This window comes from Eulemur rufifrons, chromosome 3 (assembly GCF_041146395.1).
Source record: "Eulemur rufifrons isolate Redbay chromosome 3, OSU_ERuf_1, whole genome shotgun sequence".
NCBI lineage: Eukaryota > Metazoa > Chordata > Mammalia > Primates > Lemuridae > Eulemur > Eulemur rufifrons.
This window is the reverse complement of record NC_090985.1, coordinates 3,179,658-3,196,831: the sequence shown is the minus strand read 5'-3', so window position 1 is coordinate 3,196,831 and position 17,174 is coordinate 3,179,658. Positions and strand designations below refer to the sequence as shown.

Genomic DNA, 17,174 nt, shown 5'->3' with positions numbered 1-17,174 from the left:
CAGGCTCTCACTCTGTCACCTAGGCTGGAGTGCACTGTCGTCATCACAGCTCACTGCACCCTTGAACTGCTGGGCTCAGGTGACCTTCCTGCCTCAGCCTCCTGAGTAGCTGGGACTACAGGTGTGCGTCACCATGCCCGGTTAATTTTTCAAAAAATTTTTTTGTAGAGACCCAGGCTGGTCTTGAACTCCTGGTCTCCAGCAATATTTTTGCCTTGGCTTCCCAAAGTGCTGGGATTACAAGAGTGAGCCACCGTGCCCAGCCAATCTGAACTTTTAAACAATTTTTATTTATAGTGTCTTGTCCCAGATAGGATTTGAAGTGCCTTGTAAAAAATTTAAAAAGTACAGTGTAAATAATAGTAATAAATCATGATCAGGGAAAATATAAATATTTTATGGAAAAGTCAAGGCTTGTGGAGGTATGTGGGAATATATTTACATGTGAATATACATGGTACACAGTCCATGGGATTGCTATTGTGGATCCTCAAATTTGATGTTGAGCTACCTGGCAGCCAGAGTGAAAAGAGGAAAGCAGTGGTTAATTCTTTCTTTCTCTGGCTTTGTAAAGAACTACTTAAAGCATGTTCACCACTAAGCAGGGGTATGACATCCAGGCTTTCACAAAAGAAAACTGGCTACTCAGAAGAACAGTTTAAGCAACTAGCTGCTCTGTGGACTCTGGGACCCCAGCGTCAGTGGCTTTGCAGAAGGTGCCTCCTCTGGCGAGCTGCAAGCAGCAATAGGGCTGGCAAAGTGCCTGGTGTCCAGTCACACCAACTCTGCAGCGCCACATGTAAACTTCTGGCCTCCTTCAAAGTGTTCACCCGTTCTTAGCAAAATGGGGGGGAAGAAAGGACAAATAAGGGAAAAAAGTGACTTTCAAATCTGAATTTACTTGATGTCAGATATTATGCTCTTCCTATGATTTTAGTATTAAACAGTCCTTTTAAAAAGGAAGCAACAGCTGTAGTAAAAAAAAAAAAAAGTGTGTCCTTTCTTGGGAAAATGACAACTTGGAAACACTTTGTTATATAGTAATAATAATCATTGTTACTGCTACTGTGAGTATTTACTGCCTGTAAAATCTCACAGTCTAGAAAGGCCTATTCTCTTGAGCTCTAAGCGTCCCTTCCAGCTGCTTAGTCTCTAGGTCACAGTGTTTCTGGTTTTCCCTCTCCCAGGGTATGCACCTGGGCTGGGTCCCCCACCCAACACACCTTGGCTCCCAAGAAGCCACACCCTTCCTGGGCTTTTCCTTCTACCACCCCCAGCCTGGACAGGGCTGGTGTGGCTTCACACCTTAGTGTTGCACAGCTACAAACTCCCAGGGGTCCAGGGTTCGAGGAGAGTTTGACACTTGGGGCAATACTGGACCTAAAGAGACATAAAGGGACACCTGGACAGACAGTCATTCGTCATGCGTTTCTGCCTAGTGTCAGCAGTGTAGACTCACTGTAGTGGGAGTTTCTCATGGACAAGGGTTTTCAGAACTGGGCCACCTGAGAGGCCTAAGGTGACCTTGACAGGTCCTCTCAAGGGGGATAAATGCCACCTGCTACTCGAAAGGACTTGACCTATCCCTGCTTCCATCCATTAATGGGTTACTTTTTAACTTTTCAGGAACTTATTGTCAAGGTCTCGATGGGACTATGTGTGAGGCTGCCTTTCTGTAACCCACAGGCATTGCCATTAGCTACTTGGTATTATAAGATAAAGATGTTTAACTCGATTAAAAAAAAAACTTTTAGTAAAATGTGCTTAATATGCTTTTCATTTGTCTTAACTCTACATTGATTTACTATTAAATTAATTCCTTTTTTTAATCCAATCATTTTTTTTTAAATTTCAGCTTATTATGGGGGGTACAAAAGTTCAGGTTACATATGTTGCCCATGTACCGCCTATCCCCCCAAGTCAGAGCTCCAGGCGAAAAATATGGAACGCTTCATGAATTTGCGTGTCATCCTTGCACAGGGGCCATGCTAATCTTCTCTGTATCGTTCCAATTTTTAGTATATGTGCTGCCGAAGCGAGCACTAAACTAATTCTTGACCTCACTGAGGTCTCGGTAGTTTTCATTTTGAAACTACACCTTGGGTGGGAAGTCTTCCTCGTACCTGTATGTTCTAAAGAATTTGCTTTGGAGCAGCAGCCACAGCCTGAAAATGTGCTGCTTTCCCTCTCCTGCTGTCAGAAATAACTGCTCCTCATTCTGATGGAAGCTGCTCAGGTCCAGTTTTCCTGCAGGTTAGAATTGGAAAGGTGCTGTCTCTTCCTGCCCAGGTAGGGAAGCCAAACAGAAGGCACCAAACAGCATGGCCGAATGTTGGCGTCATTGCTCCCTGACCCCCTCACTCCTCCTCCTCTCTTACTTCCTCCCCCTCCCCTCACTGCCCTCCCCCTAGTCTGGGCGTAAGCAGCACTCTGTTCTCCCACCTTTGCCTGGCTGTCACTTCACTCCCTCTCTCTCCCCACAGCTTGCTCCAGATGAGGTGCTGTTCTGCATAGACCTCTTAGTGGGTACTCACTACCCAGAGGAATAAGCTGCCAGCAACATTTTTCCTACTTCTCGCATTTTAAAAGGGTTATATCTTTTTTTCCTTCTTAAACGTTAGAGCAATTTGAAAATAATCCTTTTGAAACATATTTACATAGTCATAGGTTCTCATGACAAATCCAGTTACTCCTTTTCAGACAGGTCTCAACGCCTGTGTAATGAGATACTCCAGGTCAAAGTTGCACAAAAGTGTACTTTTCTTAAATTTCAAAATACTCGGGGGTACAAATGTTTTTAGTTATGTGGCTCACTTTTGTCATGCTTGAGTCAGGGGGATAAGTGTACCCATCACCCAGATAGTGTTCATGGTAGCCATTAGGTAGGTTTCAACCATCCCCTCCTTCCCCCCTCCCCCCTGCTTGATTTCCACTGAGTTTTACTTCCCTCTGTGTATGTGTGTGCTCCTCGGTTAGTTCCACCTTAACAGTGAGTACATGTGGTGTTCATTTTCCATTCTTTTTTTAATTTCAAAATATTAAGGGGGTACAAATGGGCATTTTAACAATGCTATCTACCAATCCATGAGCACGATATGTTCTTTCATTTGTTTACATCTTCTGCCATTTTCTTTCCATCATTGTTTCATAGTTCTCTTTGTAGAGATCTTTTACATCCTTGGTTAAGTACATTCCTAGGTATTTTTATTTTCTTTATGGCTATTGTGAATGATATTGAGTCTTTGATTTGACTCTCAGCTTGACTGCTATTGGTGTATAGGAATGCTACTGATTTTTGTACGTTGATTTTGTAACCCGAGTTTCTGCCTAGTGTCAGCAGTATAGACTCACTGTGTGGGTTGGAAGGGTCTTTGAGAAATTGTTTAATTGAAATAGAATGAAGTCAAGGTGTTTTTTTTTTTTGTTGTTGTTTGTTCGCTTCTGAGACAGAGTCTTGCTCTGTCACCCTGGCTAGAGTTCAGTGTCATCATCATAGCTCACAGCAACCTCAAATTCCTGGGCTCAGGGGATCCTCCTGTCTCAGCCTTCTGAGTAGCTGGGACTACAGGCATGTGCAGCCATGCCCAGATAATTTTTCTATTTTTTTTTTTTTTTTTTTTTTGTAGAGACAGGATCTCACCATGTTGCTCAGGCTGGTCTTGAACTCCTAACCTCCAGTGATCCTACCACCTTGGCCTGCCAGAGGGCTAGGATTACAGGCATGAGTCACTGCACCCGCCTTAGGTCAAGGTTTTCAATGTTCAACTTGTGGGCTGTGAATTACTTGGCAATGAATAGGACTTTTTTTTCTCCAAAGACCAACTGTAGCTACAGAATAAAGACCATGGAATAATATGACATGTTGTCAGGAGCTTTCATGATCTCATCCCACCTCCCTTTCAGGCCCTGACTCTACTCAAACCCTCCACTGTTGAAGCCACATTGGATGTGTCACTCTCTGTCCCAAGAAATGCTTGACATCTGCATCCTGTGGAGGCTCAGGCTTCTCATTCATCTGCGAACGTCCTTCCCCTCCTCTTAGCCTCTCCAAATGCTGCTCATTCTTCAAGGCATCATTCCTGCCCTCTTTCCTTTTGAGTCTTTCCATCGTGCTCATGTTGTGCTGCAGACTGTACTTCACACTGCTTTGCTCTTTATGTGTGGTTGACACATCTGTCTCTCCCACTGTGTCATGACCCTGTGTTCATTTCTACTTCCCACTCAACCCAGGGCATGGTAGGGACTCAAAAAATCTTTGCTGAGTGGGATTTTTTTCCTTCTAACCCTAAGAGCAACCTGAGCAGCAAATCATAAATGCTGTGGTCCTCAACCTCCAGGCCATGGACAGGTAACAGTCCGTGGCTTGTTAGGAACCAGGCTGCACAGCAGGAGGTGAGTGGCAGGTGAGTGAGCGAAGCTTCATCTGTATTTACAGCTGCTCCCCATTGCTTGTATCATTGCCTGAGCTCCACTAAGATCATTGGTGGCATTAGTTTCTCATAGGAGCATGAACCGTACTGTAAACTGCGCTTGCGAGGGATCTAGGTTGCGCGCTCCTTATGAGAATCTAATGTGTGATGATCTGGGGTGGAGCTGAGGCGGTGATGCTAGTGCTGGGGAGCAGCTGCAAATATAGATTATCATCACTTTCTGCCATGGCTGGAGTCACTGTCTCCCATCACCCCCAGATGGGACCATCTCGTTGCAGGAAAACAAGCTCAGGGCTCCCACTGATTCTGCATTGTGATGAGTTGTATAATTATTTCATTACATATTACAATATAATAATAGAAATAAAGTGCACAATAAATGTAACATGCTTGAATCATCCCGAAACCATTCCCCACCTCCCTGGGTCCATGGAAAAATTGTCTTCCATGAAGCTGGTCCCTGGTGCCAAAAAGGTTGGGGACCACTGCATAAATGAATAAAGATCATAAATAAATGATAATCTTAAGTGACTAATCATCATAAATGAATGACTATGGGATAGACACAAATTATGGAGTACTGATAGATATGCCATAGTTCTCATCCTAGTGGGAGTTTCAATTCACTTTAGGTTAAGACATAGGGAAGATAAGGAGAAACCGATCAGTGAGGATTATTTTCCATCCTCTGCTCCTCCCTTCTGTGCTATCCAGTGGTGGCTTCACTGAGCTGTTCCATAGCGGGTGGAGAGGCTGCGTTACAGGTACCTGCTCGTAAGAGGCTCAAGGGCAAAAATCTCAGTGCCTGGAGTTTGGGATAATATTATGTGATAAATAATTTGCAGTATAATGAGGTGTGACACTCCCCACTTTCCAGAGCAAAAACTTGTCTCCTTTTAATTTTGAGACTTAAAGAATAATATCTCCCTGGGAAAACATTTCCCGCTGACAATTCAGCCCTCTGTTTTCCAAACCCCTTTAAAAGCTAAAGTGCAATGAAAATACACAATGAAATGTTTAGGGGTAAAGGGGACATCATATCTGCAATTTTTTCTTTAAATTATTTAGTGGGGTGGGGAGAGAAAGAGAGAATTGATAAAATAAATGAGGTAAAATTTAGGGAATGTGGTGAAGGCCATTGGAGAATTCTTTGTAGTATTGGGGAATGCTTTGTAATATTCTTGCAACTACTCTGTAAACCAGGCATTATTTCAAAATAAAAAGTTTTATAAAAAGCTAAAGCAAATTCTTTGTCCAGTTTATAAGAATGATATGATTGCAAAAAACAGTTGTGTTTTTCTATCTATAGGCAGAAACAGTCGTGCTTTGCAGTTGAGGATCCATTCATAAAGGAACACGTGGCATTTGGGGCAGGTGTTTGTGTGCCCCTTTGGACTCCTTGATATTTAAGCAAAGGAGACGTGGGTTTGTCTTATTCACTGATATCATAGGTCAAACTTCTGCAGGTTGGATGTGGCAGGCTGGACAGTAACCCCCCAAGGTGTCCGTGTCCCAATCCCTGGAACCCGTGAGTGTTTTCTTTATATGGCAGAGGGATTTTGCAGATGGAATTAAAGGAAGGATCTTGAGGTGAAGAGATTATCCTGGATATCTAGCCGGGCCCAGTGTCATCACAGGGGTTCTTATAAAAGGTGGGCAGGACAGAAGAGAAGGCAATGTGGAGATGCAAGCCAGAGATTGGAGTGGTGTGAGGAAGGGGTCAGGGTTCCAGGGATGCAGGCGACCTCTAGATGCTGGAAAAGGCGAGGAAACAGATTTTCCCCTAGAGCCTCCAGAAGGAACCAGCCCTGCCAACACCTTGACTTTAGCCCAGGAAGACTGAGTTTAGACTTCTGACCTCCAGAGCTGTAAGGAAATAAATCTGTGTTGTTTTAAGCCACTAAGTGTTTGGTAATTTTACAGTAGCCAGAGGAAGCAAATCTACTGGGCGAGGGGATGCTATGCCTGGGTTCCTGAGCAGGAGTGATGTCAAGTATGAGCTCTGGATCATTGTCATTAGCGTTTCAAAGAATTGTCTTCTCTCTTTGCTCAATGGCTTGTGCCTTATTTTGGTCTCCAGCTTTGATCACCTGTGTGACAAATGGAACCCGAATGAATTCCAGAGCTAGTAGGTTGAGTGGTCAGTGTCACTTCACAGAGATGTCACCATGCTTTGGGAAGTGCTTACGTGACAGTGCCTGGCGTTGGTAGCAAGCTGCGGTTTTGTGCTGGGGTAAGGGGAGGGGTGCAGGTGGAAGGGTGAGATGGAGGGAATGGGCGTTGATTCCGAGGCAGAGTTTTTCAAACCTATCTGAAGTAAGGACTCTTTTTCATAAGGGGCTTTTTCATGGGTGCTGACTTAAATTTAGTTTTATTATATTGTTACTTAAATATGTATAAGCATAAAACTAAGTGTTAATGTATGCTTATAGCTTTAAGACAACGATAGACTCCAAACTTACTTCAAATTAAATGCAAATAAAACTACAAACCCAGTAAAATTCAATTTAACACCACAGAGTTAACGTCACGGATAATGTTGTTTTGCTAATTCTAAATTGGTGTTCTCAGTGTGTTTTCACACACTCTTGTAAAGTTCTGGCACATTATCTTTGTTTCAACTGAACTATGTTTAATTTGCTATGAAAATATTGGTATGTTGAAAGAAGCATATACATCACAGTAATTAATTGATCTACTAAGAACAGTTTTCAGACTCTAATGCAAATATTCAATTGTTTCCATTTATGTAGTATTGGAAACAGACCAAGAAAAGCCATAATATTTAGTTGTGTACACTTAGGGGGTGAAAGTCAGCATAGCAATGGCCTGGGAGGGGAGAGGAAGTTGTGTTGGAAAGGGGGTTGTGGGGGGTGTCTGGATTCCTGGGAATGCTCGGTGTCATGACCTGGGTATGTGTTTCTTGAGTTTTTTTTCCCCCGTGCTGATGTTTAAGGACATAAGGCATAAGTGTGCAAATTGTTGGATTATTATAAAGGAAACACGAATATAACTCCATCAGGGCAAGAAATGGCCCATTGCCAGTGCTCCAGAAGCCCCCCATGTAGCCCTGCGTGGTTACATCCTCCCCCCTCCCCACGAGTAACAACTATTCTGTCTTTTGTGGCAATCGCTGACTGCTTTTATTTCCAGCTTTACAATCCACGTGGGCATTCCTGAATACTATAGGTTACTTTTGCCTGTTTTTGAACTTATAAAAACAGGGCCATGTTGTGTCTTTTGTGTTTGACTTCTTTTTACTGAATATTTATTTTTTAAAGATCCATCCATGTTGTTCTGTGTAGCTGTAGGTCATTCATTTTTGTTGTGGTATAGAGTATCACGGTGTAACCATACCAGGCTTTATTGATTTGTTTGCCTGTTGATGGACTTCTGGGTTTTTTCAGTTTTTAACTATTACAAATAACGATGCCGTGAGCATCCTCATACACGTCTCCTAGAGGACACGTATCTAGGAGTGGAATTGTTGGGTCCTCTGGTGTGCATGGCTAGATAGGGCCACACTGTTTTCAAAAACGGTTTTCCATGGCAGTTTCATTTTAATATTTCCCTGATTTTGAATAAGGTAAAGAACCTTTTATATGTTTATTGGTTATTTGGATTTTCTCCGTTGTGAAGGGTCTGCCCAACTATTTTGCCCATTTTTCTCTTGAATTTTCTGTCTTCTTATTGATTTATAGGATATATATTCATTCTGGATATAAGGCTTTGTCAGTTGTATGTTGATATTATTATTTATTATTGCAGACCTCTTCTCCCACTCTTATTGGTATCTGTTGGTCAGTGGAAATTTTTAATTTTAATGTAGTCAAGTTTATCCATTTTTTTCTATATGGTAAGTGCTTATATGTATTCTATTTAAGGAACCTTTCCCAATTCCAGACGATGAGCCTACTCTTTATGTTCTAAAGTGTCATTGTTTTGTTTTTCACATTTGGTAATGTAAGTCAAGAACTGCAGAATGTCTGAAATTTTGCCCCACGTGCAAGCTGACAAGTTTGCCTGTCTCAGTCTCGTGTCATGAGTGCTGGCAGAAGACACAAGGTTCCTGGGTCAGAGACAAATGACGTTATTACTCACAGCAGTAGCGGTGCCAGAATATCAGTGCCAGCTCCCAGAGCCCCGATTCCCGCAGGGCAAGCGTGCAGAGGGCCAGGCGACTCCCACACCTGCAGTGAGTTGTGTTAGAGGGAGGACCCCGAGCCCACGGAGTCCGAATCTTTTATGATGGGCCCTAAGCTTGTCTGACCTTTGCCCCAGAGGGAGATGTTGTCATTATTACACCAAACAGCAAACAAACCTGTCTTTTTCCTTGGGGAGACACACTATATCTTCCAAGGCTGTTTAACACACAAATATCCCTGAAAAGGCAACAAAGAACAAAGGGAGCAGAGCTTCTGCTCTCAGGACTTGCAGCAACATGAGGGATCTGGGGAGAATTATCTCCCAAAAGGTATGATCCACCTGTTATTAACGTGTGTGTGGCGAGCAGTAGGTTTTATCATTTTCCATGTAGACACTCAATCGGAAAAGGGGGCTGATGTGTCTTCCAAGGGACGGTGCTGGTGAGCTGGACGGGGTTGCCGCAGTGGCGGTGCGGAGTGTGGACGCACTGCTGTGTTCTTCGGAGGTAGAATCGACAGGGCCGCCTGGGATGGCAGGTGGTGGGGGAGGGGCTGAGGGAGGGACAGGTGTCAGGAGTAAGAATCTTTGTATCTACAGAGAGGGAAAACAAACACTTAAAATAGGCCTGTCTTGTACCGTGTACTGGAAATTTGCTGAAAGAGTAGATTTTAGGTGCTCTCACAGCACACACACAGGTGACGACTGGGAGATGATGGACATGTGAATTGGCTCCACTGTAGCAATCATTTCACTATGTACATCAAAACATCCAGCTGAATACCTTAAACACATACAATAAAAAAAAAACTAAGCCAAAAAAGGGCCTGTATTTCTCTTAACCTGTTCAATATGCAGCATAAAGTTGAATTTAGAATCTGAAAGTTTAGCTGTATGGCTCATGGACCCACAGTTCTCTGCATGTTCACCTGGCCTCTTTCTGGGGTGTCAGTGTCCTCTGACGGACACTTATTCTTCCCCTTTCAGTCTGAAAGCATTCTCCTTGGCAGAATAATTGGTAGCCAAATGTAGAGGTTTCTGCCATGGAAAGTGACATTTTTGAGCAAAGTCTGAAATCTTTAAGAAAAGAAATCAAACCAAATAGCAAAGGAGATTCTCTATGGTAAACCAGGGCCCAGTTAGGATACAGAAGCCATGGTAAGCATTTCACGTAGAAGGGATTTCATGCAAGGCTCTGGTTATACAGGGAGCGGAAGGATGGAAAAACAAAAATGGATGATGAAGTGTAATCCAAAGATTAGTAACTTCAGGAAGCTGCTGCTACGTCTAGGTGCTGGGTGACAAAGGGGGAGAGGTGGCGACACGAGGCCTCGGCTGCCTTGGGTGGCTCCCAGGAGGGGAGGGGAGAGCTGGGACTTGAATGGCCAGGAGACACCACAGCACTCGTGCTAGAAGCACCGGAAGACCTAGGGCTGGCGTTTTCCCCGCTGCTAGAAGGATGCCCACGGAGGCTGAAAGCAGGAACAGGTCCGTCCTTCCCTCCTCCCTCTTTCCACTATCAGGACATGAGAAGCAGCTGGCGGCAAGGAGGCCAGAGCCATGTAGATTGTGGAGCAGGGGCAGAAAGGTGGGGCAGGGGCTGAGAGAGACAACAGGTAGGTAGATAACCAGTACCAACTCCGAGCAGCAAACTGGTCAGATGAGCACGTCCTAAAACGTGAAGATCGGAATGCTCATTTTATTGCAATTTCTGGGGACTGTGCCACGTGGATCGGCTTGACGTTGATGGTCAGTGAAGGAGGCTCTGGGGTAGTGTTTGCTGTGTGTTGTATGTCTCGTTAGTATCCAAAGTCAAGTTGAAGTAATTTTGGATTTAAATGCATCTTTGAGGTCAAGGCTAGAGGTCGTAGCATCTGAAGTGTTGTTCTAGCCCCACTTCCTATCAGCTGGGTAGTCAGTGCTGTGTGTGAGAGAGGGTGCCGGGAGGAACAGGTGCTGGGGGCAGGGAAATACTGGGTTCAACATGGGGCATGTTGAATTGGGACACTCAGGAGGTAGCTGGATACAGGCATCTGAACTCAGATGTGAGATTTGGGGCTAAAGATAATAATTTGTGTGCTTGATGGTAAGTGAACCCTTTGAGAATATATGTAATTTCCCAGGAGAGAATGTGGGAGAGCATGGAGAGGTGTGAGGGGGCTTGAAAACCAGGCCTTGGAGGACACCAACATTTTCAAACCTAGAGGAGCCAGCAGAGGCAAGAGAGACTGTCCTGATGAGAAGCTCTTTTTCCAAGCAGATTATTTGCTTGAAACTTTCATCCTGGGTATTATTTGCCCTGTAGCAGAGTGTATCTGCAACAATCGTAAAGTAAGTTTAACGCCCAGACCCCAGAGTGTTATTTTTTTCATGGACAATCTCCCTCAAGCTCCATCCTGCGTAAATATTGATGTGGGCAGTATGCACCTCCTCATCTCCCTTCTCTGCAGGGCGGGTGGGGAGAGAGGCCGGCCTTTGCTGACCCTGTGTTTGCAAGATTGCTGGGTCTTGCTTAGGCATTCACTCGCCTATGGTCACAATGCTGTCGCTACCTTAATGTGGCTTGGAGCCATGGAGTAGAATATCTTTTCTTGCTTTGTGATTATAGCTTCTTTTAACAATGCAAATTTACTAAATTTTCTAAGTCAGTAATTTAAGTTTGACAAAGAAGAGGCAAAATAGATGCGGGCTCTAAAATCTGCTTTGAGATCACAGAACGGTCTTTCCCTGATTTAAGTGGAAACTCCTGTGTGACTTAGGGAACGTCTGTGTAGGCTAGAGTGAATACAGCTGAAAAACTATTTTTTAAAAGTGCTTCAATAATTTCCTTTTTTCTTAAATCACAGAGATGTTCAGCATTTTAAGAAAAGCTGATATATCCAAATCTGAATTTATGTGACAAATAGATCATTAACACCCTTTCATTTTACCAAAGGACTCTTTGACGATGCCTTTAAATAAGCAGGTTTCTAAAGTGAGTTTAAAATGTTCTGAATTATGAAAAATACATTTACAATTTTTCAAGGACACATCTTGTAACGGAAGTACAGTTGTGAAGTGTTGAGCAAGGTCATGAACGTTTTCATAGGAAGGAAAAAAATGTAGCATTTATTTCTACCTTCTCTTTTCTCTTATCAGCATCTCAAAATAGACCAACAGGACATTTTATTGTTACTATTTATTTGCTACAATGCCAGTGACATCTCATTTGATTTTAGTCCTTTAGCCTTGAGCTAAAATGACCCTGTGGAAACAAATGAGTGCTGTGTGGATACCTCAGAAGCCTTTGTGGGAGGTTGCCTAGAAGAGGTGTGGGCCGGGCCGCCGCAGGGGGAGGTGCTGAGTGGCATCTCCCAGGACTGTGCCCAGGACTGGCATTTCTTACATGAGGGCCTCAGTTTGCGGGCGATGGTGGGAATCCCCAAGCCTTTCCAAGTGGCAGCGAGGCTCTCTAACCTTAACTTTTGAGTTGGGAATTAGTTCACATTGGCAGTTTTTGGCTCCCAGAAGTTGAGATTGAGGAGCTTTTATGAAATCCTCGAAATGTTTGGCCCTTACCTCTAGATGGAGATCCAACCGTAATTTATGCATCCAGTGTGGCCTAAAATGCTTTTCTGTATGTCCTTATCTTTCTCTCTCTCTCTTTCTCTGTCCTCCCTGTTTTTTCTTTCTTTCTTGTTTTGTTTCGTTTCGTTTTTCTTTTCTTTTCTCTCTCTCTCTTTCTTTCTCTCTTTCTCTCTTTCTCTTTCTTTCTTTCTTGTTTCCTCTCTCCTTGCTTCCCCCCCCTTCTTTCTTTCCCCTCCCTACTCCTCCCTTCCTTCCTCCCTTTCTTCCTTTCCGTGGTCTCAAGTTTCCAAAAACAAAAGAAATCAGTGAGGATTCTCCTCCCTGCGACCAATGTGTTGGCAAAAGCAACAACTGCTCCTGCAAACACCAAAACGTTCCAACAGAGTGAATGGGCAAGTCCTTGGACCCCAGGCGGTGTGCATGGTGTGGGCAATGGTAGTAGTGGTGGCAGGACAGCCCTCAGGCTCCCAGGTGGCATTTGCCAATGTTACCAGTGACTGTGATGGGCCGGGTGGGTCAGTCCCCAGGCCTCCACGTGGTGTGTGCAGGTGGGTGCCAGCAGTGGTGTTAGCGGCAGGCTGGGTGGGAGGAGTGCACTGATTGCAGTGGTGGTGGACTCGGCAGGGTGACCCCAGGCCCCTCGATGGCACGCTTGGGGACCACAGCGGAGTGGTGCCAGGCTGGGTAGGCCTGTTCTCAGGCCCCTCAGTGACGCACAGGCACAGGCTGTGGTTGTGGGTAGGGAGAGCCTGTCCTCTAGGCACAAGCAAGTGCATGGGGACCCTGCTGCTCTGTGGGGCAGGGCTCCTGTCAGTGGGAGTGGCCTCAGGCAGGTGGGTGGCTTTCAGGCTATGGGGAGCATGTGCTTTGGTCCCCAGAGGCAACAGCATTGGCAGTGGTGTGTGTGCAGAGCCTGACCTCAAGGCACGTGCTAGTGCACCGCAGCCCTGCTGTCGGTGGGGACGGAGTTGCTGTCAGCAGCCCCAGGCAGGCAGCTGTCAGGCTCTGGGGACTGCACGCTGATGCTCTTTGTCCCGAGAGCAGCTTCCCTGGTGCGCTGCACCACCCTTTCCCTGGGGTGTAGGACTCTGTAGGCTGCAATTCTGGGGACGCTGCTGTGCTTGTGGGTCCAGCTGGTGTCGTGCTGCTGCAGCCTTTCGAGTAGACACAGGTGAATGTCAGAGGGGCTCTGGGGATGTGGAGGTGCAGGAGCTGTTAGGCCCCAGGACAGGATGCCGTCTGGCGGGGGTTGGGCTCTCCAAATGGCATCATCATGTAGCTGCTCAGGACTGGGGAAGGTGCGTGGCACCCAGTGTGAGCCCCCTCTCTGTAGCAGTGCCTTTGCTCTGTCTCTGGGCTCCTCCCTATGCTAGTCCCAGGGCCCTTGAGGGCAGAGGGGCTCTCCTGTGGCCAGGATTTCAAAGTCTGCACCGGGAACATGGACCACTGTGGATCTCTCCCCCGGCTGTGGGCTCCCAGCCGATCCTGGCTGAGCTGGCTGCCTCACTTCCCTCTCCTGCCATGTCTCAGTGTTTCCTGTCCTGTTCTGCTGAATTCCAGCATTCTCTCTTAGATGTTCTATTTGAAGTGTGATTATTTGCTATTTTGGTTCTCTCTATTGTGGAGGAGGCAAGTGCTGGGTACTCTAGTCAGCCATCTTGAACCACCCTTCTCCGAACTGTTTTTTGAGTAGTAGGATTTTTTTCCTTTTAACTTTTTGAGGTTATATCCCATTTAATTCTTGTAAAGTGATCTAGATGAAATCATAAGTCATTAATTTCGTGCTTTTTTTCTTATGTTGAAACTACTGAAACAACAGGTTGCCTTTTCTTCATTAATTGTCATGCTTTCTCTTTTCCATCATTTGCCATCTCGCAATTGCATGATAGAAAATTTATTTTTACCTTCTAAACTTCACTGAAGGCCCCCAGGCTGGGAAATCATGTGTTCAGAGACATTGTGGTTATTTCCTTCCAATCAAAGGAAGACAGCCAATAGTAGCCACCCCCACCACACCTGTACCAAGCACAACAATATTATCATGTTTACTGCCATTCAGGACCCAAGTTTCCTGGACTTTTATTGGAGAAAAGTGTCAATAATAGAAATTCAAACAATATCTTTAACGTGCCCACAGATTATTTTCAGGAGCCCTCTAATGCATTTGTCTGGGCAGCAGCTGGTCAGGCGCCTGCGATTTGGCACGCACCAGGCTGGTGCTGGGGGTGCCATGGTGAGGAATACAGACAAGATCCTGCCCCCAGGGGTCTCGCAGGCCCCCGGAGGAGGCTGACACATCAATAAACTGCAGTGCAGGATGTAAGTGCTGCGTTAGCACTTAATGTGTTAACATTAAGAACTTACCGACTAGGTTTCCAGAGTCAGGCATGACATCCTAATGACCTCTTTTTTTTTTTTTCTTTTTTCTTTTCTTTTTTCTTTTTTTTTTCCTTTTTCCTTTTTTTTTTTTTAAATTGAGCAGGGTCTCTCTCTGTCACCCAGACTAGCTTGCAGTGGCATCATCAGAGCTCACGGCAACCTCAAACTCCCGGGCTCAAGCTATTCTCCTGCCTCAGCTTCCTGAGTAGCGGGGACTACAGCTGTGCATCACTATGCCTGGCTAATTTTTCTGTTGTTTTATAGAGATGGGGTCTTGGTCTTGCTCAGGCTGGTCTCAAACTTCTGGCCTCAAGCGATCCTCCCTCCTCAGCTTCCAACCTAATGACCTTTGAAAGCCACATAGGAGTTAGCTGGGTGGGAAAGGCCTTCCAGGCAATAGGAACAGCATGTACAGAGGCAGGAAAGAACAGGGTGATTCTGAGTGACCAAGAGTTCACTAATGGAGGAGTGCGGAGTGCTTCTGGGGACAGAGCAGTGAATGAGACTGGAGCGAGGTAAGCAGCAGGCAGATCGTGGAGGACAAGGTGCACTGTTACCGCGTGTAGATTTTATTTTAAGGGCAATGGGGCATCACTGAGTCAGTTTGGGGAATCACATTATTTAGTAGGTGTTTTGGATAGCTCACTGGCAGTGGTATGGAGGGAGAATTTGAGGAGCCCAGTTAGGGACTGGTTCAAGGATAAAATAATGGTATCCTGAACTGAGGATATGTTTATGGGATAGGGAAAAGGAAATGAAATCAAGAGATGTTTGGGATGTAGAATGGAAAGCACTTGGGTGGTGTGTATGTGTGTGTGAGAGAAAGAGGGAAGAAATATATATACGCGTGTGTGTGTGTGTGTGTGTGTGTGTTAGGGAGCTCTATGGAACATTTGTGTGTGTGTGTGTGTGTGTGTGTTAGGGAGCTCTATGGAACATTTGTGTGTGTGTGTGTGTGTGTGTGTGTGTTAGGGAGCTCTATGGAACATTTGTGGCCCTGAAGGTTTTTATTTGGAAGGTGTTGCTTGAATCAGCCTTTCCTCCTGAAAGCTCCAGTGCATATAATTTGCTGACTTATTGGCTATTTTTTTTAGAAAATCTAAATTCTGTATTCTTTCTGTTGTTTTGTTATGAAGGATGCATCTTTTTGTTTTCAAAGAGAAATCAGATAGATTCATGCCTCTCACTTTCAACTTTCTGTTCAGCTGTTTTTTATAGGAGGATCTATATTCATTCATATATATAAAAATAATTTTCTGGGAGTCGCTTAAAATTTTTTTAAAGTCTAGGACAACTTTCAGTTTCTAGACTTTTTCAACTGTTTGGGTGGTGATTCCACTAATTGAGAAGGAATATAGGCAGAGAAATGGAATGGTGAGTTTATAAATTTTGGGTTTACCCAAAGAAAATTTCCAGAAGTCAATTGGATGTGAAGAAAATTGAAGTTTAAGAGAGAAGGTTGGGCTGGAGTTAAAGATTTTCAAATTAGTGTCATAGATGGGTAATTGATAAATTCACGGTAACAGACAAAATTATCAAGGGAGATTATTTAGGGAAAGGGAGATAGAAGGCCAAGGTTGTAAGGTGGTTTGAGAACAAGAAATTGTGAAATAATTGAGGAGTGTCTAGAGAGAAGGGGATGAGATTTAGACCACAGAGGCCAAGAGAAGGGATGGTGTCCAGAAGGGAATGGTGAACACAGTCAGAATGCCTCGGAGAGGTCATCTAAACTAAGAGCCAAATTTATCCTGGGGATGTAGAAATTAGAAGGTCGTTGATGCGAGCAGTGTAAATGGAGTCACATTGTCTGGTGTATCAATTAGGAATGAATTTGCCTGCAAGTAACAGAAAACCCAACCACAGTGATTTACAGATCTGGGCTTGTTTTTCTCACATAAATGAAGTCCAGAGGTGGGAGGCTGCTGGCATTTGTTCAAGAACTTAATGATATCAAGGTCTTCATTTTGTAATTCTTGAGGTCTGTTTCCTACAGCCTCAACCTGACTGCTGCAGCCTCAAACATGTTCATGTTCAAGGTAGGAAGAAGGGAGAAGAGTGGCATCTTCATATCAGGAAACCAAAAGTGTCCCAGAAATCCTAACCCCCAGCTGACTTTTGCTTAGGTCTCTTTTGCCATGATGAGACCTATGACTACCTGTAGTTGGAAGGAATGCTGGGAAAGCGGGGAATGTTCTGGCAGAGTGAGCCACTGCCTGGGCTGGATACACTGACACCTTGAACAAAATTTGGGTTCTGTTAAGCGAGGAAGAGGAGAGTGTGTATTGAGTGGGCAGCTGACAGTGTTGGCCTTACACAGGTTGAGAAGTGAGTGGGAGTGAGAAAATGGGGACAGGCTGTGTCTATGGTCCTGAGAAGTACAGACTGGGGAAGGTGGCAGACAGAGGGAAGATGGCGAAGGTGGTGGAAGGTTCCACTGTAGAACGTGAAAGGTTTGAGCACATGGAGGCGTTGATTTGAGTAGGGAGAGGTTGAAGATGCACAGAGAGTCTCACACTGTGGGGCAGTACTCAAGAGACATAGGAGGGACGACGGTTGTGCTTTTCTGTTGGAAAGTGGCAGAAGGGGGTCATAGTGGAGGCTTCTCAGGCAAAACTGGTTGTAGGAAACAGCACATACAGAGGCTGAGGATCCGGA

General features: G+C 44.9%; 1 protein-coding gene and 1 non-coding gene across 5 annotated transcripts in view; one reads left to right on the top strand and one right to left on the bottom strand.

The window, feature by feature from the left end:
- SH3GL3 (SH3 domain containing GRB2 like 3, endophilin A3) overlaps positions 1-17,174 on the top strand; it is a 125,607-nt gene that overhangs the window by 41,450 nt on the left and 66,983 nt on the right. The window lies entirely within an intron of this gene.
- Positions 1,936-2,043, bottom strand: LOC138382042 (U6 spliceosomal RNA). Its single transcript, XR_011233219.1, has one exon. It is a non-coding gene; the product is annotated as a U6 spliceosomal RNA (small nuclear RNA).